Source organism: Vulpes vulpes, unplaced genomic scaffold (genome assembly GCF_048418805.1).
Source record: "Vulpes vulpes isolate BD-2025 unplaced genomic scaffold, VulVul3 Bu000000635, whole genome shotgun sequence".
In the NCBI taxonomy this organism is placed as follows: Eukaryota; Metazoa; Chordata; class Mammalia; order Carnivora; family Canidae; genus Vulpes; species Vulpes vulpes.
In genome coordinates this window covers 322,336-344,798 of record NW_027325670.1, presented here as the reverse complement: position 1 = coordinate 344,798, position 22,463 = coordinate 322,336, and the positions used below count along the sequence as shown (strand labels likewise).

The following is a 22,463-nucleotide window of genomic DNA, read 5'->3' as shown; positions in this document are numbered from 1 at the left end:
AAAGGACAATTAAAAAACATTGAAAGAGGGATCCCTGGGTGGCGCAGCGGTTTGGCGCCTGCCTTTGGCCCAGGGCGCGATCCTGGAGACCCGGGATCGAGTCCCACATCAGGCTCCCGGTGCATGGAGCCTGCTTCTCCCTCCGCCTGTGTCTCTGCCTCTCTCTCTCTCTCTGTGACTATCATAAATAAAAAAAAAAAAAAAAAAAAAAAAAAAAAAAAAAAAAACATTGAAAGAAATGGGGAAAATCACTGGAAGAAATATTTTTTTAAAATGATAAATTTGGGATAACTGCATATAGACAAAAGAAACTGGTATTTGTGTCTTTTTTTTTATGTGTGAAGTTGCAGATTCATGTACTAACATGGAGTGTTTTGCTTTGCTTTGGGCTAAAATAAGGAACATAGTCTAGTTCAAGAGAAAAAGACATCAGCCTAGAGATTTTATTAATGAAGGATAGGTTTAAGTTAATTTTCCTCATCTTAAACTGAATATATCTCATTCCACTTGATTAAATGAGTTTCAATTCGGGCTGTTTAGAGAGGAAACTGCAATTTGGGAACCCAGGGATTCATCAAAGTAAATGGGCTAATTCTGAAATGATATGCAAGTAGCTCAAAGGGGAAGACGCAGATCCAACATGGCCATTAAAATAAAGGTCAAAGAATATGATCAATGCAACAACAGAGATGAGACCTTTGTGCCACACAACTAAAGTCTGTTATTACAATTAAGCAAATCATTCGCTTTTCAACTAAAATGGAACATAAAAACACAGTAGGTTCATTAGTGAACTCGTACCCTCAACACAAATACTCTGAATTCGTCCTCTACATCTAGCACTGCTCTGAGGGCCAGCAATGCAGCAGTAAGGAAGGGAGATGCAGCCACAAACCTATTCCATAAATGAATTAATTAGCATTTCTTAGGAAAAAAGAATTGCACTTTTTAATAATATTACTACTACTATTATTATTTTCATTATAGTAGGAGTATGCATGTAGTACTAAAATATTTCATTGACATTAAATCAAGTAACAACAGTGTGAGACAGGTTTCCAATATCAGGTTTCCACGAAATTCCAAAAAGCTCCCAGCAGGTAATTTCTTATCTTCGGTCTCCATAAAGACAGAGTCATCATATCACTGCAGTATTATTAAAGCCATGTTTCTGGAAGGCATTCCCAGGGAGGGCTAAAATGCTGATCCTGATACAAGCAGAGTTCCCAAAATAGAAAGAATTTACATTCTAAATTATTAATTTTAATAATATATTGCCTCTGACTTCTGACAGGAGGTCTATAGCAGGTAATTGGAGGTCTCTGACAAGTATTTGGAAGATGTGGTACCATTTATTAAGAGTGTCTTTATGAAGCTGATCTCTTGTCTGGGTAGAGGTGGTAGATATGAGGGTGGACCTATCCTTTCAAAACTTTGAATCAACTCAAACAGTTAAACACCCTTGGTTGACACCTTAGAGTTCTACTTCCGAAAATACAACAGACTTGCCTACAATTATGAAAGAATCTTGAACTGAATTTTATAAAATTCTTAGTTTCAATTTTGAACGTAACTTCTTCACCTAGCAGATTTTGCAGGATGTGTAAACTGCAAAATGCACCCCCCGCCCCAATACCTAAATCTATCAACATGGTGAATTGGCAACCAGATGCTGAGGATTACCTGTGCAAAGTGACTTTTGTTTGTTTACTTTGGTCTTGTTAATATTGAGTCCTTCTGTCTTCTAGTAATTAGGCAAGTGGTCCAGCTACTTCTGGAGACCCTGAGCAGAATGGAAAGTCAGAGCTCGTCATTAGTCAAAGAGGAGGATGCCGATCATCACTTTTTTTTTTTTTTTTTTTTTTTACAGCAGCAGGCCATAGAGCCAGTTCATTTAGAGCCCAGGGCATGAACTTGCACATTACTTTAATGACTGCAGTGAGTAAGGCCACTTGAACATGATCTATGGGCTGCTGCGGGCATGTTTACCTGTGTCGTGGATGCACGCTGGAGAGGACTTCCAGCCACACCACTGATCTTGAAAACAGGAACAAACAACGAAAACAATGCTGTGTGGCATCACAGCACCTCTTCTTACTACATTTTCTCTGAAGACATTAGCTAACAATGAGGTGTGTAAGTTCCTGGAATTCTTTTTATTTAGAGTATCTTTAATGATTCCTTTAGATTTCAAAGTTAAATTACAGATCAAATGATGTGAAGTTGTCCGCCTCTCTTTGTCTAGTTAAGTAAAAGCTAGACAGGCCGGTGCATCATTTAACTTGGCCTCAGCAAACCTTGGTCATAGAGAAATGTTCCTCTTGGGAAAACTACTAGAGCATATATTGAAGCCCATTATCATACCTAAATTATGAGAGAATGTAACTGAGTGAAAAGAGTACTGGATTCAGAATAAAACAAACTAATTTTCTCATTTAAATTCCATGGCAATTTCCTACATGGCTTTAGGTACATATTTTTTGAAGTTTGAGTTTCTTTGGTCATAAACAGAAGATATTGAACAAAATAATTACTAGAGAAAATGTTATTACTTAACTATATATCTGATGAAATAAGTCTTACATAGTTTACAGAAATGTCATGTATGTTTTATAAAAATATGTATATTTTAAAAAAATATAATATCTAACCTTTTAAAAAACATTTTTGTTATTTTGAGGTACTATTTAATAATGTTTCCTTGTCCTATCATATTTCATATGTTTCTCTTCACTATCTTTAGCATATTTGGTTCAGTTGTTCTGAATACTATACATGTTTCCCCTATTTATTCCCTCCAGAATATTCTACTTGTCAATTTCCTACTCTGTGCAAACCCTGTACAGGGCACTGACTATTATATCCCTGGAGCTCCTGCTTCCTATATCCTGCCTGTATATCTTATGAGTAATTAATTATGATATATTTTCCCAGAGAGTTTGTAAAGGTCTTTAAACTCTTTTTCAAAACTGTGCTCCAGGCAACTTCTGTCAAAGTAGACCTAATGATTTATGTACAAGGCAGTATGACATGTCATTTTTGTTTCATCTGAGAAAATTGAATCAACCTAAGAGATCAAAACAATAGGAAAGTTCAATAAAATTATAATACTAAATAACTCACAATGTATCCATTTATATAGCCACTAGAAAAAGTTTTAATATAATAGTGATATGAAAAAATGCTCCTGATGTAATATTAATTGTCCAAAGAAGTATAAAATATTTATATATAAATGAAAAGAAAAATTTTGTACAGATAATTATATATTCACATAAAAATCTTAGAACAAACTCTTCCCAAATATTTGCAACAACCACTAGCTGTAATATTATTTTCAAATAAAATTATCTTCATTCCTTACTGAGCTTTTAACTTTTTCACAATATGCATGAATTACTTTTTAGTGGAAAATCCACTGAAATTTTTTAAATGCATATTTTAAAGAATATTTTAATATCATATATATTTAATATTTTACATATTAAAAAGAAAAATGATTTCATGTATGAATATTTAGCAATAAATTCTTTTTTAACATTAAAAATTTTTATTTATTTATTTATTTTTAATTTTTATGTATTTATGATAGTCACACACAGAGAGAGAGAGAGAGAAGCAGAGACACAGGCAGAGGGAGAAGCAGGCTCCATGCACCGGGAGCCCGACGTGGGATTCGATCCCGGGTCTCCAGGATGGCGCCCTGGGCCAAAGGCAGGCGCTAAAACCGCTGCGCCTCCCAGGGATCCCACAGTTTTATTTTTATTTTTTATTTTTTTAATTTTAGCATAAATTCTAATGCTAAATATAAAAGAGGCATTAGAAATGCACTCTAATGTCACAGTAAAAAAAAATCCACATATTAAACGCTTACCTTCTAATTTAACATATAAAAACTAAGTCCATTTTTATTTTTCCCATCATAGCCTCCAGTCCCTAAAACACCCAACTCCTAATAGCTTCAGAGGGATCAGAGCAGACAGCATTAATTAATTCTTGGAATAGAGTTTGGGGTGATTAAAAAGGCAGGTAAATATAAAGGTGACTTGAGAAGGGTTACAAAGTCAAATTTTAAGGGAAAATAAAACTTTAGGAAAAAATTCAAAATAACTTACGGTCAAGAACAGAATACACATAAAGGAGCATGGTGGGTAGGGGGAGGGAGTGAGGGAGATGATCCATCCACACTTCTAGGATTATTCACTCATGACTAGAACTCCTAGCACTAATTTCAATGTTTTCCACAAGTAGTTTAGGACCTTTGTTGCTCCTCTATCTCTAGCTTCAACCATCATTTTTGTGGTGAAAAAGATCCAGAATCCACAAGAAACAGACCAGCTTCAAATCCAGCAGGTTCCATCATTCTGCCACCACCTGACCAGTCCCCTTCCTTCCTACATGGAGTTCCCCAGTTCTATTCACACTACTCGGTGTCTTTCTTTGCCTTGTTGCAAATCTAAACACACAGTTTGGTCCGTCTATCTGCACCCTGTCTGTATCTGGGATATCCATAAGGCTGCTGACTCCGAGGTCTGTCCTTCCTTGTTCCAAACCTTCTACCAGGAGCCAGTTCTACAGAATCCTAGCTTGTACCCTCATATCTCAGTCCACCTCCTGAAAACAGGGCCATCACAATTCCCACCATAGTTCATGTTCCAACATGAAAACGAGAAAAATATGCTTTTTTTTTTTTTTTCATTTTCCAGCTACATCTAACTTGAAACAAGAAATACAATAAAAAATTATCAATCAAGGGATCCCTGGGTGGCGCAGCGGTTTGGCGCCTGCCTTTGGCCCAGGGCGCGATCCTGGAGACCCGGGATCGAATCCCACATCGGGCTCCCGGTGCATGGAGCCTGCTTCTCCCTCTGCCTGTGTCTCTGCCTCTCTCTCTCTCTCTGTGACTATCATAAATAAATTAAAAAAAAAATTAAAAAAAAATTAAAAAAAATTATCAATCAAGCAGTTATTTTAATTTTAATATACGGAAGGACTCAACTTGTGGTGCTATGGCATATATAATTCTTTTTTTCTCTGACTAAATGAATATAAAGTTCACTAGTCTTTGCAGATAATCCTTTCCTATCTTCTCGACATTTCCTAAAGGTGTTTTAATTTCCTCTTTTTCATGGCTGATAATTTTGTCATTACTTTCATGAAATGCTTTTCCAAGATACAGTTTGGAAAGTGATTAATAGTTATAGGTCATTTTCCACATTGCATTATCAGAAGCTATTATTGCATATTACAGTAACACTAATAATGCTGAAAGACTTGACAGTGACATGTGACACTGGAAGAAGACCAGTTAAAGGAGTATTTTATAATGTGCTCCTTCCCAATCATATTCATTTTACACAGAGCTAGTGGAATCTAACAATTACAAGTGTAGAAGCTAAATAAAAATAAAGGTATGCAATCCTCACCATGAGTTGATGTAAAATATCATGAATTCTTTAGATTTTATATAAGATGAAGTTTTCAAAATGCTTTCTTTCTTAGTGCCTTCATATGACATAACATGTAAAGTACTCTGTGCACTAGTTTTTGTCCATAGCGGGAGCTCAGATATCTTTTTACTCTTATTTTCCTCTATTAAGTATAATAACAATAGTGGTTGAAAACAAGAAAACTTCTATTTTACTACCCAGAAATCATTGATAGTTTAAATAATGTACTAAAAATTTCCTCTGAAATCAAGAACATGACTATAATTCTTGTGAAATATAAAGAACAAGAGATGTTATTGGAGCAACAGAGTGTCCAGGGTTATAAATACTGTTAACCTGAAGAATGTTTTTATCAATATATAGCACCTGGAGCTTTTAAGTAAAATGACTAGAGGGTTTTCATGAAATTTCATCTACAGTTTTTAAAATATTTCATATCTTTTATATAAGTTTTTTAACTTGGGATCCCTGGGTGGCGCAGCGGTTTGGCGCCTGCCTTTGGCCCAGGGCGCGATCCTGGAGACCCGGGATCGAGTCCCACGTCGGGCTCCCAGTGCATGGAGCCTGCTTCTCCCTCTGCCTGTGTCTCTGCGCCTCTCTCTCTCTCTCTCTCTCTCTCTGTGACTACCATAAATAAATAAAAATTTAAAAAAAATAAAATAAAAATAAGTTTTTTAACTTCATTGCTAAATAGTTGAAGGCAAACTTCAAATCTGTGTATCTACCATCCAAAGGAAACACAGTTCTATGCACATAGCTGGTATTTGATAAACACTACTGAAAATACAATGAAGTAAAACATTTGCAATGCTGTTATATACATAGAAACTTCTATTTAACCTATTCATTATTAAAATACTTTTCTGTTAGAATTATTAACCCCCAAAACCATATGCTGCTGCTTGAGGGCTTACACTTGTGGAATTGCATTCCCTTCTGCTGTGACACTTAAAATATATATATATATATATATATATATATATAAATCAGTCCTGGTGACACTATTTTTCCTTCTATTTGGACCATGATAAGCTTCAGAGTAGTGACTTTGGGAGCAGGGTAACTTAGAGTGAAGAGACATTTATGTGGAGACGTTACTTTGCATGTATGACACAGAGACACATTAATCTAAGTCATAATAATTTACAAATACCAGTGAACAATATGAGCCATAAAGGTTTTTAAAAATAACCCATAATTTTTCTAGCCAATATTAGAAGATTGTTTAAGATGCCAACTTTGGAAATGTGTGATGATCAAATGGTCAACTGTAGGGAAAGAAATCTTATTGTGAAATAAATATATATTTTAGGAAAGTCATGGTTTTCTTAAGAGCAAAGTAGCACCTTGTTGACTTAAGACAAAATACAAAGACAAAGGTTATATTACGTGAGAGAATGTAAATTCTTGTCTAATAGTATAGACCAACACTGTTACAGTTAAAACAGTGAAAACACACAGGTGAAGATGGGGATGACTACACCCATATAACCACAAGCCACCATCAGCAGGTTTCTCACGAGATGTAGCAGTATCAGTCCTCTCTCTACTGAGGGTGACTGGAGTACTGTCACTGTTCCTCACCACTGTTCTGGAATCATCATCACTCACCACCACCTTTCACAGAGTCAACGAGGGTTCTCTCTCTTTCCTCGTTGTTCACCAACATGAACAATAATTACTTTTAAATTCTGGATTTAAGCACACAACTCTCAAGATACCACTATCTATACAGACGACTCCCTGCAAATATATTGTCCATACCAAGTTTTCTTTTACCTGCTTCCATTCCATGTCCATTCCAGGATCCATCATTATGACCACTGTCTTGCGTCCCTTACCTCCAATGCCTCCTTCCTTCACCTCTGCTCAGCCCAGCTCACCACTGGTCCTCCTAGGTCCAGCTCACAAGCGGACTGTGCCCATCTAATGAGAGGGAAAGACCTACCACGGTTTCCAACACCAAGCCACTGGAGGACCTGAAACCATGTATCTCGATTCTTTCCCATCCTCAGGGTTGAACTCTGTTCCAAAAGCCATTCTCTCTACTGGTAGATGGACCCCATGCACTCTCATCTACCCAGTGATTTTTTCCTCTGAGATTATTCCCTTTCTCTCAAGCATCATAAATTTCTCTATGAGTCAATGCCATCATCATAGGGATACCTTCCATTCTTAAAATAAAATCCCTTCACTGTTTCCATTCCTTTAAGCCACCACACTTTATGGGCTGCCATTTGTAATGATTAGTTTTCAATTACCCCTCTTAGTTATTTATCCAAATCACATGACCAGAGTCATCACATGCCCAACCTCTATCCTCCACTCCTCTTGTGGTAAAGGACACTCACTTACAGGAGAGGAAATAGGAATTAGGTTCCTCTTTCTTAATGCCCCATAGTGAAACCTGGTTACTTGGAAATGAAACAGGTATGTCTGAGATACAGAAAATTACCTATAGAGTAATAACATAAATCCTGGTCCTATTTCTGTTGATATAAAACTGTAAAATTCACCAGTTAAAAAGCAATCAGGATGGGAAATTTGAACAAAGAAAAAAAAGTCAGTGAACACCTTCTCATTGAGCAATCCATGCCTGCTGGGTTGAAGGATTCTAAGACTTGTTTACAAATTCTCAACATGCCATACATGTCATGCGGACATGCTGACTTAGGGCTTGTCATGACTTAAGTTCATTCTATGGTTATAAACCAGAATTTATTTCTGTGCAATGTTAACTGCCTGCCTAAAAACTTATGTTCTCAATTTCAATAACACTTTTATTCCAATAAACTGTCAAATTGAGTTTTCTTTATGCATGTACTTTATTACCCTTTATTGTACTTTGCATATACAAAGTGCTCAATACATTTAATGAATGAGTAAATAAATTATGCAACCAATTGTTTGCCAGGTAGCTTAGAATATATGCCTCCTATGATAAAGAATGACTTCTCGGGGATCCCTGGGTGGCTCAGTGGTTTGGCATCTGCCTTCGGCCCAGGGAGTGATCCTGGAGACCTGGGCTCCCTGCGTGGAGCCTGCTTCTCCCTCTGCCTGTGTCTCTGCCTTTCTCTCTCCCTCTCTCTATCTCATGAATAAATAAATAAAATCTTAAAAAAAAAAAAAGAATGACTTCTTTCCCACAGAGCTGATGTTCAAGGAGACAAGCCTAAAGTAGCACATAAGAGTGATGCTATAAAATTTCTTCCTTGAGGTCCTCTAACTTAATAAAAAGAATTTTTAGTAAAAAAGCTATTTTGTATTAGCACCTAAAAAGGATCAGGAAAGCAATATTCAAGTGAAAAATTTACAAATATGTTATGTACGTAACTATTAAAAATCATAAAGGATATGAACTTTTAAAGTCGCTTTTCCTTCATCTCAGCTAATTTTTTCCCAATATATTTAACTTAGCTTTAGCTCCACAGATAACAGTCTAGACCACAAAACCTTAATAGTTTAGGACAAAAATAAAAAATTGTTTGCTTACAGTAGGCTACCCCAAGGAAGTCCAGGGACCTTGCTGCTTGTGGATTTTGCCTTCACATGGGCAGCTGCTGCCTATAGGAGCTGATGCCTGAGCCTCTGATGCAGGTGCTTCAAGCTGTTCTACTCAGCTTCCAGGACAGACTTTCATGCCTGCTCACGTTAGTTACTGGTCACAAAGAATCTCATCTTTGCATCCAAAAATGGACAATGGACTTGTTTTGACTATTAGAAAAAAACTCTTCACAGTAAGTCTTTTTTATGAAATTCTCATCAAGGATTTGGAGAGGCCATTTTATTTCCATAATATAGTTTTGCTGTCAGCAGCTTATCCACTCTCTCAACTACAGACATCACTATCTCAGCTCAAATGGCATTTCCTATTATCCAAATCCAACGAATATCTATTCCAGTCTCCCAGTTCTTTCTCCCAATTTGGATTGTCTTCCCTATCCTCTATATCTTCTGCCTATTCCTACTTCCAACTAATTGTAAACATATATAGTAACCAATGTTTATAGTTTGATTTATTTCCTCCTACACTTTTCCAGATGTTCATAAATATTGTAAACAACACAAAATATTTATTATTATTTTATAAAAACAGGATAATATAATGCTAAAACATTTCATTTCTAAAATCCTCATGGAGTTTTTCAAAGGTGTAATATATAACTCCAACTCATTTTAATTAATAACTACAGAAGAAGGATACAGCTTTTGTATAAAATATTTTACATAGAAGATAGGTCTTTTTTAAATTCTTCATCAATCAGTACTGCTCCACTTTTTTACTATCCCAGATAATTTTGCAATAAACACCAATATACATAAAATCTTATGTTCTAGATCACCCATTTCTATACTACATATGTCTAAGTATGACTAATCAAAGGCTATTGAACACTGTAAATGCCACTTCATAGCAACATATCATTTTAAACAAAGATTACAGGATTGCACATTCCCATATGGAGTGACAAAAATGTGAATTTCCTCAAACTTTAACCCTTAGCTAGATTACAGAATATACTATTTTTTAATGTCTGTCTATTTGGTAGATTAAAGAAATTAATATTTTCATCTTGATTTTTATATCCCTGATTAGTAGAGTAGAAAGCATTTCCATATAGTCGTTAACTTTTTGCATTTTTCTTCTATGAACTGCTGTTCATGTTTTTTGCCTAGTTTTCTATTCTGTTATTTTATTTTTTTATCTCATCAACATTAGGAAGCATTAATATATTAATTATATCAATACTTTGTCATATTTTTGGCACACATTTTCTCTTATCCAATTTTTTCTACTATTTTGGATTGAATATGTCCTTGAGATTCTGAGCCCTCAGTTACATCCTTTTAAAAAATTTTTTACCTTTTTTTTAAAAGATTTTATTTATTTATTCTTGAGAGACACACACACAGAGAGACAGAGGCAGAAACACAGGCAGAGGGAGAAGCAGGCTCCATGCAGGAAGCCCGACGCGGGACACAATCCCAGGGTCTCCAGGATCACGCCCTGGGCTGAAGGCAGGGGCTAAACAGCTGGGCCACCAGGGCTACGCCCTTCAGTTACATCCTATAGAGAGAACATTCTTTCCAGTTTGAACCAACTGGGCATGACAGTGATGATGAAAATGTTTAGTAAGATAAAAATCTATTAAAATTTCCTTGTAACTCTCAAACATTTATGATTTTCATATGATCTTTAAAATAGTTTGATTCAGTTTGCCAAAGAAACAATCAGTGACAAGATATTACTACAATAGCCTTAAGTTTATATCTTAATTTGAGGAAAAGTAATATTATGATGATAACTAGGCTTTTCTACACAGGATATACACTGTCATTTATTCTTAATTACTTTATGTCTTTTAACAAAATGTTATAGTTTTCATCAGGCAGGTCTTGTCATTTCCTTGTTAAATTTATTCCTCCTACTTTGTATTTTGTCAATACTCTAAAGTTAGTGGTTCAGCAAGACTTCTAGATATATGAATAAGATACCATGACATAAACCAACTTTAACAAAGCAGTATCCTGAGTGTGGGAACTGATATGAACCTTTGCTCCCTTCTTCTATTACTCCTTAAAAATAATCAGCAATCTCATGAGAGGGCTTTGGAAGCAAACTAATCCAGTAATACAGCCTGTGCTTCAACCCAATTTCTTGCTTACTGACCATTTTCAAAGCCCAGATGATCCAATTAATCTATTCAACTTTCCTTTGTGTAACTACTTAGCAGCACACTTCCCTCCCTGGTGACGCACGTCTGACTGACAGCATCACGGATCCCTTACCTCAGTGGACCTTCTCTCAGCTACTCTACTGAGAGCTTCGCCACTACTGTTGCTCACTCAGCACTCCTTGAATCATACCCAAACACAGGACGCTTTCAGTATTTAAAAAAATTATGATTTATACCCTGCCACATGCTAAAAGAAGTGAAAAAAATCTTGATTTTCCAGCTTTCTTTGATTATTTACCACCTTTTATTTATAAGAAACATGACTTTGAAGGAGTAATTTTTTTTAAACTAAGACTTCAGATTTTATTAGCCATTTATAAAGCAAAGTAATGCTGGAGGAAGAATCATGAAGACTTTAATTCATTTTACAGGGAAAATTCTAAGATACTTTCTTCCTGATCCAGCCCAGAAACACCAGAGAGACCAATTTGCCTTGACCCAACACAGGATTCATCTGCTGTCATTATACTAATTTTTTATACTTACGGATATATTTTGATTGTTGGTTAGACTTTATATATATATTTTTTGACTTTTTATTTTCTAAAAGCCAATTATTTGGCCTCAGGCACATAACAGTTTTACGCTGTATTGGTCCATCACCGAATCTACCAAGACTTCACCAACAGGGAATTTTGCCTATAAAGTGTTTCCCCCTACCAAGGAATATTTTTTTCAAGGAAAATGGCCTAAATCATGAATAAAAACATAAATTCAAAAGCAACTATAATCATGTCAAAACATTTTTATGATAAGTGAAAATCATGATTTTCTTCCAACATAAAAGTCCTCGTTGTTCATCTCAAGGAAGAGTTTCTAATATGTTCCCCTAAGTATGTCACAAAAGTGGGATGTCTCTACTTGTTCTTTGACCGAGGCGAGGATAGCAGAAGTGGTTTCTGTCTCGGAGCCATCTCCGTTGGAGGTGGTCAGGCCAGGGCTCAAGGAGCTGGTCTTCTCTGAGGCGGAAGAAGGCTGGTCTGGAACAGGCATAGCTCCTGCAATGCAAAAGGACATGCTTAATATAATGGGAGGTTGCCACCGCATACAGACACAACTATCAGGCAACTAAACAGCACTCTTTGGAGAAATGAAAACTATAAACTACAAAGAGAGCACATGACTACAAAGAAAGCATCATCATCAAACAGGAAATAATACAGGTAAATGGAATGATTTCTCCTATATCACCCCAAACAAATTCCAGGACACACTCACAACTTGGTGTTTTTGTATTTGAGGTAAGTGGAAGAAGAGATACTAAGAAGCAAAAGGCAAGAAAGGTAACAAGAAAGAATAAAGAGATGAAATACTGAGTCTAACAACAACAACAACAACAACAACAACAACAAAAAACAGTTGAACTACCATTTTATTTGAACCCAATTCATAAATGGATGTACATGGACAGCTTAGAAACAGCATCCCAGTTGTTTCTTTCTTACTACCTTTCCCAAACAAGTAAGACCAAAGTATTTGTTCCGTACATTACCTAGCAATGCTTATCAGCAGAGGAAATAATTAACTAGGACAATTTTTACCAGGGCCCAACAAAATCAATATTCAAATAAAAGCCTAGGAGTAAATAAAGGTTGTTTTCTTGCCTAAAGCTATCCTATTACATGTCCCTCCAAGAACTAGTATTATGGGAATGTTAAAATGTATTTCCTATTATAGCGTAACTAGGCAGACTGGGTTTTACAGTAGGAAATATAAATTCCATAGGAACCTTAGCATTGTGAATAGTTTAGGGCTATGGTCACTGAAAAGTGTTCTGTTATAGAACTGTCCTTAAAATATACAAAAAGATTGGTCATCTAATGTTATCATTGGACATTCCAACTTAGTTTTGTTTTCATTTTGAAGTAATTTTAAAAATAATATTACCAATGAGAATTAGAATAGTATTGGAAAGATAAATCCATTACAAACAACATATAGGAGGGTTTGGGAAAATAATATTAATAAGCAGAATGTGAGCAAAGGATAAAGATCAAATTTAATCTAGTGTAGCAAAATGCAACCCTGGCTAAAAAAGCAGAAGGTATTTTAGGTGGTGGATACCAGCAGGATGAAATGAAGTGATTTAAATAATTACAGTGGTGGGGTTGGGAAGACGAGAGGAAAATAGTTTTGTGTTCATCTTGCTATCATATGTAGCATCTTATCTGTCAGATGTTGGATGGCAAGCATGTGATCTTTGTCAAAGTGAGATAGGGCAGGGATATTGTGGAAGTCATGGAACACTTTGGGTTCAAGAATGGCAGGACCAGTGAGAAGATCACCATTGCTGAATGTGGACAAATATAAAAATTTGACCTGTGTTTTAACTACCAGACCACCCTTTCTGGAGCTCTGGAGAGCACCCATTCATCCCCATCTGGTCGAAATATCCTATAATCTTTATGTTCTTGCTGCTGTTCTCTGGGTTCCATATATTCCTTACTCCGTTCCAAGTCTAGCTGGATTGAAGAGTTAAGTTGATGTCTATTAAATAAAAACTAAACAACAACAAAAGTAGGCCAAGGCCCTTAACAGACACCTCATAAAAGAAGATACACTGATGCCAAATAAGCATATGAAAAGATGTTCCACCTTAAGTCACATCAGGAAAATGCAAATTAAAATAACCATGATATACCACCACACACCCATTAGAATAACCAGAATCTGGAAAATTGACAACACCAAATACTACACCAAAGGTAAGGAAGTGGAACAACATAAACTCTCATTCATTGCTGGGGGAAAGGCAAATGTCTCCCACTTTGGGAGACAGTTTGACAGTTTCTTATTAGACTAAATATATTCTTACCATATAATCCAGCAATCACACTGCATGGTTTTTACTCAAAGGAATTGAAAATTCATATCCACAAAAAAGTTTGCACACGGATGTTTATAACAGCCTAATTCATAACTACCCCAAACTGGAAGCAATCAAGATGTCCTTTGGTAGGTGAATGGATAAAGTGTGGTACATAGCCAGACAGTGGAATATGATTCAAGACTAAAAAGAAATGATCTATCAAGCCATGAAGAGATATGGAAGAAACTTAAATCAGTATTTGTAAGTCAAAGAAGCCTCTCTAAAAAGCCTACCTACCGTGTGATTTCAATTATATGATGTTCTAAAAAAGGTAAAACTGTGAAGATAGCAAAATGTCAGTGGATGCTAGTCAACAATAAACCATCTCACATGGCTTTATATCCTCTTAGAGACAAATATGAAATAACATGAAATTTAAGGCCCTATGGTGAAGAGAATTCCACCTGCATATCTAATTTTATCTTATTCCACATTTAATCTCTCTCACTTTGGTAATTTTCTCAATTCTCACATATGCCAAACTCTTTTTCCATCTGAAAATTGTGTATACATGGTTCATTTTGCCTAGAATATTCATATCTTTATCTCTTTCTCCTTTACCAGGTATAAGTCTTTGTGTAGTTTTTCTCAGAGATGCACATTGTAAACATTTAATCTGTAGTATTTTCTTTTCTTTCATATGATTTATCACAAACTGTAATTACATATTTGGTGATACATTTATGTCTCAACTATAGTAATAGTCCCAATTGGCAAGAACTGTGTCTGTCCACCAGTATATATCTTTCATAGTTAGCATAATGAGTAGTCTGTAGTCACTCAAAAATGCTGGTTTTGACTGACTGATTGACTTTACTGTTAGTAAATTTTTTTGCTTCATTATCTTATCTTGTCCTTATAGTAATCATAGATGGCAGGTTATTATTTTTCATACATTAGATAAGAAAACTAAATATTGAAAAGTTTCTAAATCCCAAAATAATATAAATTCAGAAAGTAAAACATTTTTAAATTATCATTCCTATTAACTTCAATGGTATTTGTTTATTTTTGTGAAGATATATTAAATTGGACCAATCAAGAAATCCATAGTGCTTAATGGTTGAGTTACCCCTAAAAATTATTATATAGAACAGTATGGAGATTCCTCAAAAAAATTAAAAATAGAAATATCATACTATCCAGTAATTCCATTACTGGATATTTACCCAAAGCATACAAGAAGACTAATTTGAAAGAAAAAAAAAATTACTCCGGTGTTACTGTAGCATTATTTATACTAGCCAAGCTATGGTAGCAAGTTAAGTGTGCTCTGATAGCAGAATAGATAAAAAAAAAAAATAATGTGGTGTATATACAAAATGAAATCTTAGCCATAATAAAGAATGAGAGATCTTGCCATTTGTGACAATATGGATGGACCTAGAAAGTGTTATGTTAAGTGAAGTATGACAGACAGAAAAAGTCAAATATGGTATGAGTTCATTTATATGTGGAATCTAAAAAAACAAAACAAATGAACCAACCAACCAAACAAACAAACCCTCAAACAGACCCATAGTGAGCAGAGAATAAACTGGTGGTTAGCTGAAATGGAAAAGGGCAAAATGGGTGAAAGGGAGTGAGAGATACTATCTTCTAGTTATGGAAGTCATGGGAATAAAAGGTATTGCAGTGTGGAACTATAGTCAGTAATTATATAGAGACGGATAAGAGCTACACTTGTGGTGAGCACAGCATAATGTATAGAGTTGTCGAATCAGTATGTTGTACACCTGAAACTAATACAACACCGTGTGCCAACTCTACTTCAATTTAAAAAATATATGTTTTAAAAAAAAAAAAAATATATATATATATGTTTTTAAGAACAGGTCCTAATTTTTATCATAAGTAGCAAAAATACTAACTTCTGAAAACTTTTCATAGTTTTGACTTCTTTGTATTAATTATACTACTACCTACTTCATAACTATATTAATACAAATTTTTGAAAATATACAAAAGATTTAAATGTATATAGCTGTGTAAAGAAAATAAAAGTTTGGAAAATAGGATAATAATAGGACACTTATGAGGTAAATAACAACATACAAAATGCATTCTAGGAGTGATCTGAAGATTAAAACCAAATTCACACAAATTACAGAACTGGACTATGAGAAAAAAAATGATTCTCATGGGTCATCACAGGGAAAACAATATGCCAATTAATGAGGAACACCTTCAATAAGAGTTGTATAGTGAAAATAATAGCGAAAATAATAATGAGTTTCATGGTGATGTGTATTCAGCATTCCTCAAGATAGACTGATGGAATAAAAATAAAAATTAAGTTTCTATGGAACCAAATGATATAGCCTCAATAAAGCCTCTGATGCAGAGCGGTCACTGTTATTTTAGTTCAAGGATCTTATATGAACAAACGTAACAGCAGGTTAATTACAAACAAACTTATGGTGATAATCTAGCTATATTATCCCAAGCAATTGGTCTCTTTTTTTCCTGACAAGAAGTCTCAAGTATCAAATTTAAATAGTTATTTTTACTTTTAAGTTAATGGTTTTGTTTCCTATATATACTATAGCAAGTGACATGAACATTTAGCAATAGAGAGATGGGAATTACCCTGAGGAAGTTCATATGACAAATGAAAGATTATTGCAGACTCACTCAACACACAGCTCCATTTTCAGTTTTAAGATCTTGAAAGGACTCCTCATTAATGGTTTTCATCTTTGTATATAGCCTGCCATGTTTATGCTATTTCTGATAAACTACAATTCTTAAATTTATATTTGACATACTAGTACTTTCATTTAACATTATCCTCATATTGAGATGATCCTGTGGTTTTTAGATAAGAAAGTTTTATTGTACTGCAAGGTCAAAATTATGGTGTTTAACCTGAAACTATATAGTCTCTCTTTTTTTTTTTTTCCGAATTCACAAATTTTGTTAGGAGAGCCCCACAATATATAACAGCAACTAAACTCACAGGCTAAGTTTAAAGCCAGATAGAGTTTTATTAAATGACTAACTTGAGAAAACCTGACTAGAGGAGAGAATTTAATAGTTAGGATTAGATGATATCATTTGCTAACTGAAAAAGCTATAAATTAAATGACTCAGCAGCTTCATTATTCTCTGTATCAAGGGCTCAGAGGCTAATGATCTCATGTGTCTAGAAGGAAACAGGCAGAGAAAGAAAGAACAGTTCTTTACAGTGCTGTCACCCGGAAGCAATAGGATATTATCATTAAGTAGTTATTTATTGATGAGAAATGTTAAAAACTCTAGTTTAATTTATGTACATGGTCTTAAAGTCAGATTGATAACAAGTCTGGTTTTATGGATTACCTCCTAGAGTCGGAGTGCTGAAACTTGAGGTGTTTTGGTTTGAATTATATCAAAACATCCCACAACTATTATAATAGAGAGTGAAAGCTGTTTCTGATAAAAGTTATATTTTTTAGAACGTTTGGCTAGAACTTGTCATGGTGGATTGAATGTACTTTAAATTGAATGTTATGTAAGCCTTTAATAAAGATGTGAATGAAAATCATTTAGGAACAGGGAAACTAAGCTAAAGTTAAATTTAGCTTTCCTCCATCATTTTAAATAATTGTTTTCTAGAATGAGAGCTATGAAACCAGAAGGCTTTTCGAATGTCTTATGCAAATGACAAGTAGCAATGGTTCCAAATGTGTTTGCAAACAATGACAAACGATAAAGACAACTTCTGTAATCCTTAAACCAACAAAGAAGAAAAAAAACCTATTTTCAGCCACATATGGGTAGAAATAGATGTTTTTCTGTCACAGAAGAAAAAACAAATGATTGACAATAGATTCAATTTATGACCATACGCATGGAAAATGTGTGATAACTCTGTAATTAAATTGTAGACAATAGCACATTCCCAAGTGTAAGGTGGCACATGTTATCAACAGCTTGGTGAAATCATCCAGCTTGACACATCATCCGGAATATGATAAAATAGGTAAGTATAAATTAATTTTTTCCAGCTGCATAAACAGAGGATAAGGAGGAAAATAAGGGAATTTTTATTATTTAATAATTACTGATATTTTTCATTTTTTTTTGATATTTTTCATTTTTAATTAAACAATTTGGTTACCTGTTTTTCCTTCTAAGAATAATAAATAAATAAAGAACACGATGTCAAAAAAATTTTTTTTTCTGGTTATCTATGCTGGCAGAGTACTTCCACGGCTGGAATATTAATTTGTTTAATTAGCCAAGATGACTCAAAGGAGGCTTCGAGTGGAGCTAAACTGGTTTTGACTATGGAATCTACCAATTATTATCAGAGAAAACGAAAAGCAAGTTACTTAACTCTCTCCTGAACTCCATCTATAGTTTTCTTATCTGAATGAGGAGATATAATCAAAAACAGAGTTACTCTGAGAACTAAGATATCACATATTAAAAAATCTTTGTTACATACTAGTTGCTAGTTGTTAAATTTATTTTCATTCATTTCCACATACATAAATTTTCCAGTGACAAAATGATACAAAAAGATTTGTTGTAAAAATAAGACTCATTTGTTGAATCTATCATGTGAATTAGTTTCTGTGTATATTTACATTAGTAGGTCTCTGGTAAAATCAAAACAAGAAACAAACAACAAAAAGAAAAGCCAAACAGATCGTTCTTGTTTGGACATCATTCATACCAGTGTTATCTGTAGTTGGATTTTTTGGTCCTTTGGAGCCATCCTACTTGAATTTTTCTTAATGGGCTTCTTTAGCTTAGAATCTTGGAAAAAGTAGAATTAGTTCATAAAAATCTGAAGCACAATGCATGGATGACTTCTATGCCGTTAGTCTCAGTTCATTTTAAAACACAATTTTTTTCTATTTATACTGTACTAGAGCTTCACATTTGACAGTGAATATAACCTTATCATTAGAAATTATATTTGCTTGACACATTAATAACCACTGTACTAACTAGTATTACCTTCTTAGCTTTCACACATATATGTAACTGATAACCGTTTTTTTTTTTTTTTTTTAGAAAACTGGTGGCCTGATGTATACAAACTACAGAGAACTTCTATATAAAACATTACCCTTGTGCAAATATTTTGAGGTATAACTTTGCTTACTACATATTCCTTTAAACTTTATATCTTTATGTGTAGGAAGCGCCTTTTTTTCATATTACTAAGTAAAGTCCATTTCTTGTTAATTAGACACATCACAGATATCTCTATTGACTATGAGTCTCTTTATCACATTAATCTATGCTGATTTTATTTACTTCCTCTCTCTTTTGCCAGCTCCAAACTAATCAGCAAACTCTATGACTGTACCTTTGAAATCAACACAAAATCTTCACTTTCACCCCTCCCCCATTAACGTCTCTGTCCAAATCACCATCAGCACTGTCTTACAATAACCTCTAATGGCATCCGGTGCTACAACCCTTGTGCTTCTAAGGTCTGTCCTCTGCATAGTGGCCCAAGCCATCCTTTTAAAATGTAACTCACATTATGTCACTTTTCTACATAAAATATTTCAATGGCTCTTCTTTTTTGTTTTTTGGTTTTTTCTTGAATAAAATCAAACCAGCTGCTGAAATGAATAGGCCCAAATTTTGGACAAATTATTTTGATTCTAATTCTTCCTCTGATTGATGAAATGAGGTAATTTACTCAGTTACATTTGTTTTGCTTTTAACAAAACCATAAAAAGAAAATCCAATGATATTAATGAGAGTAACAAAGCAAATGTGTAGTTAATTCTAAAGCATATACTCAATTCACCAGTATAAAATAATAATGTCAAATATAAGTCATAGCATGTCATTCTTCAGTCAAACTATTAATTATTTTGAATATTAAAAGTTATATCTTTTAAGTTACAACACTTCTGGGCTTTATTTTCCTTTTTAAGGTATGGTAATTTGGATGTTTCCAAATTTCCTTTGTAGGCAACTGTTCTATAATTCTGTGTATGTGGGATATTTCAGGTTAAGACATATTTCCTAGGAAAAATAATAGCACAATTTTATCTTTTTAGTAGTATTACAGCAGAACCACTGAGTAACAAATAATTTTGATGTTCCACTTTTACTCTCTATTTTACAATAAACACAGGAGGGAGACCCCCCAAAATTGACCCCTATCTATGAAAATAAACATAGATTTTTAAATATAATCACCATGTACTTCTAAAAATCCAGCTTTACATTTTAGAGTTTATGTGTGAGGCTGTTGTGGTTTTCAACAGTGTGGATGAAACTCATCATTTCAGTGTAGTAAGATCTAGTAGCCCAAAATAAATATTGATATTAGATGTGAAGACATCATTGAATGTAAATATACCTTAGATACTCAGGCAGGGCAGAAAAATAGAATATTAAAGAAAATATGCACATAAAATATTTTCTAATTTGCATACCAGCAAAGTGCTATAAGCAGTATTTTCCAAAGACTGCTGCTCTCTGCCCACCTCTGGCCAGAATCATTTTTGTAACTCAAGTCCTTTTGCCAGTCTCTATTGAAATACATCATGTCAATTAATTCTCCTTTAAAAGAGGCTCACTAAATATTCATATTCTTGCACCAATGGAGAAAGTTGTTGTTGTTGTTGTTGTTGTTTTTCTATCTGCATGAAATTAAATCACATACTTAAGTAAAACTCCCTATTCCAGTAATCTGAATAGTTTTACCTTTACTTTTTTCTTTAGTGTATATGGGGGAGATAGGAGATTTGTAAAAGCAATGCTATTGCTTACAGAAAATATATCTCATTACTGATTCTCTCAATGGCTTTAAATTCTTTCTGACATGCAAATCCCTGAGGTTAAAATTCTATTTAAAGTTCATATTTGAGTTTATAATGGTTCTGCTTCTGTACTGATTTAGATTTAATCAGAATGTGAAATAAAAAGAACACATAACCTTTTACATCTAAAGCATATTATATAATATTTGTAATTAATAAGCATCACTACATGGATAAATGGCATTCTGCATGACAATTTTATAGCAACATTAATATCAATGGTAAATGTCAAAGTAACCAAATGTCAAAGCATTTTCTTTACCTTATAAATACTCTTCTTATAACAAATGGTGTAGCACCTGTGAATGGATGATGAAAGCATCCTGGGATTTGGGAAAGAATTCACAAGCACATGATAAAGGAGTTAAATCATCACTCCAGTTTACATGGGAGCTCCCCAAATACTGTTTCAAATAGTTGATTTTTTAAAATGAGCTAGTAATGTCAATTTAGGGTTAATTAGGGTATTGTAATGTTTAACTATTTTGCTGGTCAAATATAAGACTGACCTAACAATTTGTTGAGCATGGATTCAAATCAAACTACTAGGCTATGATGACTGTAGCTAATAGTTTTTTTGAATGAGTGATCAATTGGAAAAGAAGGATAACGACCACTCTACATTTAGAAATTCATCATTTTACATTATTTCACATCATTTCAATAACTGAAACTTCATTAGCATCTGTTTCTTTGTACATTCTCCAATATTGGCCATTTCTGTCATTCTCAAATATTTCTGCCAAAAGGAAACATTAGTGTTTTCCATGCTGCGCTGTCCTCAACCTTAAAAGTTGTTCTACTATTCCCAATTTAGCAATCTCTCCTTTGAAGATCTTTCATGACATTTATCAACCCTTAATACCACATAAAACTTCATAGTCTTTCTTCGGTCTTCCCTCTCTTCCTGTATCCCTTCTGTTTATCCTTCCAGAGTTTTTGAATTATCACTGCATGTTAGCCACAGTGCCAGATACTAATAAAGCTTTGAATGAGATACAGCTTCTGTTTTCAATATTATAGCCTTCGCCCTGTTCCTTGCCATTGTTTTTGGAAGATTCTTATTCACATTAAATATTTTTCTCAGGATGCCTGGGTGGCGCAGTGGTTGAGCCTCTGGTTTCGACTCAGGGCATTATCATGGGATCCTGGGATCAAATACCCCATCAGGCTCTCTGCCAGGAGTCTGCTTCTCCGTTTGCCTATGTCTCTGCCTCTCTTTCTGTATTTCTCATGAATAAATAAAATAATAAATAAATAAATAAATAAATAGTTTTGTCAGGACGCCTGGGTGGCTCAGTCAGTTAAGCATCTGACTTCTGCTGGGGTCAGGGTTCTGGAATCCAATCTTTTCTCCCTGGGGTCCTTGCTCAGTGGGGAGTTTACTTTGCCCTCTCCCTCTTATTTGCCCTTCTCCTTGCTCATGCTCGCTCTCTGTCTCTCTCATATAAATAAATTATTTTAAAAATTGTCTTCTCTAATCCTGATTTCCAGCTTCTTTGATCACTTCAAGTCTAATCACTTCTCTTGTCACTTCATTTCACTTTTTGTTTTATTTTCCCAATGCCATGATCCATATCATGGTTTAGAATCTCATTTTTTGCTTAATTCTTTCTTCAAAGTT

At 34.4% G+C, this 22,463-nt stretch overlaps 1 long non-coding RNA gene across 1 annotated transcript in view; it reads left to right on the top strand.

Moving 5' to 3' along the window:
- The first annotated feature begins 17,881 nt into the window (after nucleotides 1-17,881).
- Nucleotides 17,882-22,463, top strand: part of LOC140596453 (uncharacterized) — a 49,217-nt gene continuing 44,635 nt past the window's right edge. Inside the window, exons 1-2 of the long non-coding RNA XR_011998424.1 lie at nucleotides 17,882-18,021; nucleotides 19,065-19,139. This is a non-coding gene — a long non-coding RNA (uncharacterized lncRNA). The remainder of the gene's footprint in view (nucleotides 18,022-19,064; nucleotides 19,140-22,463) is intronic.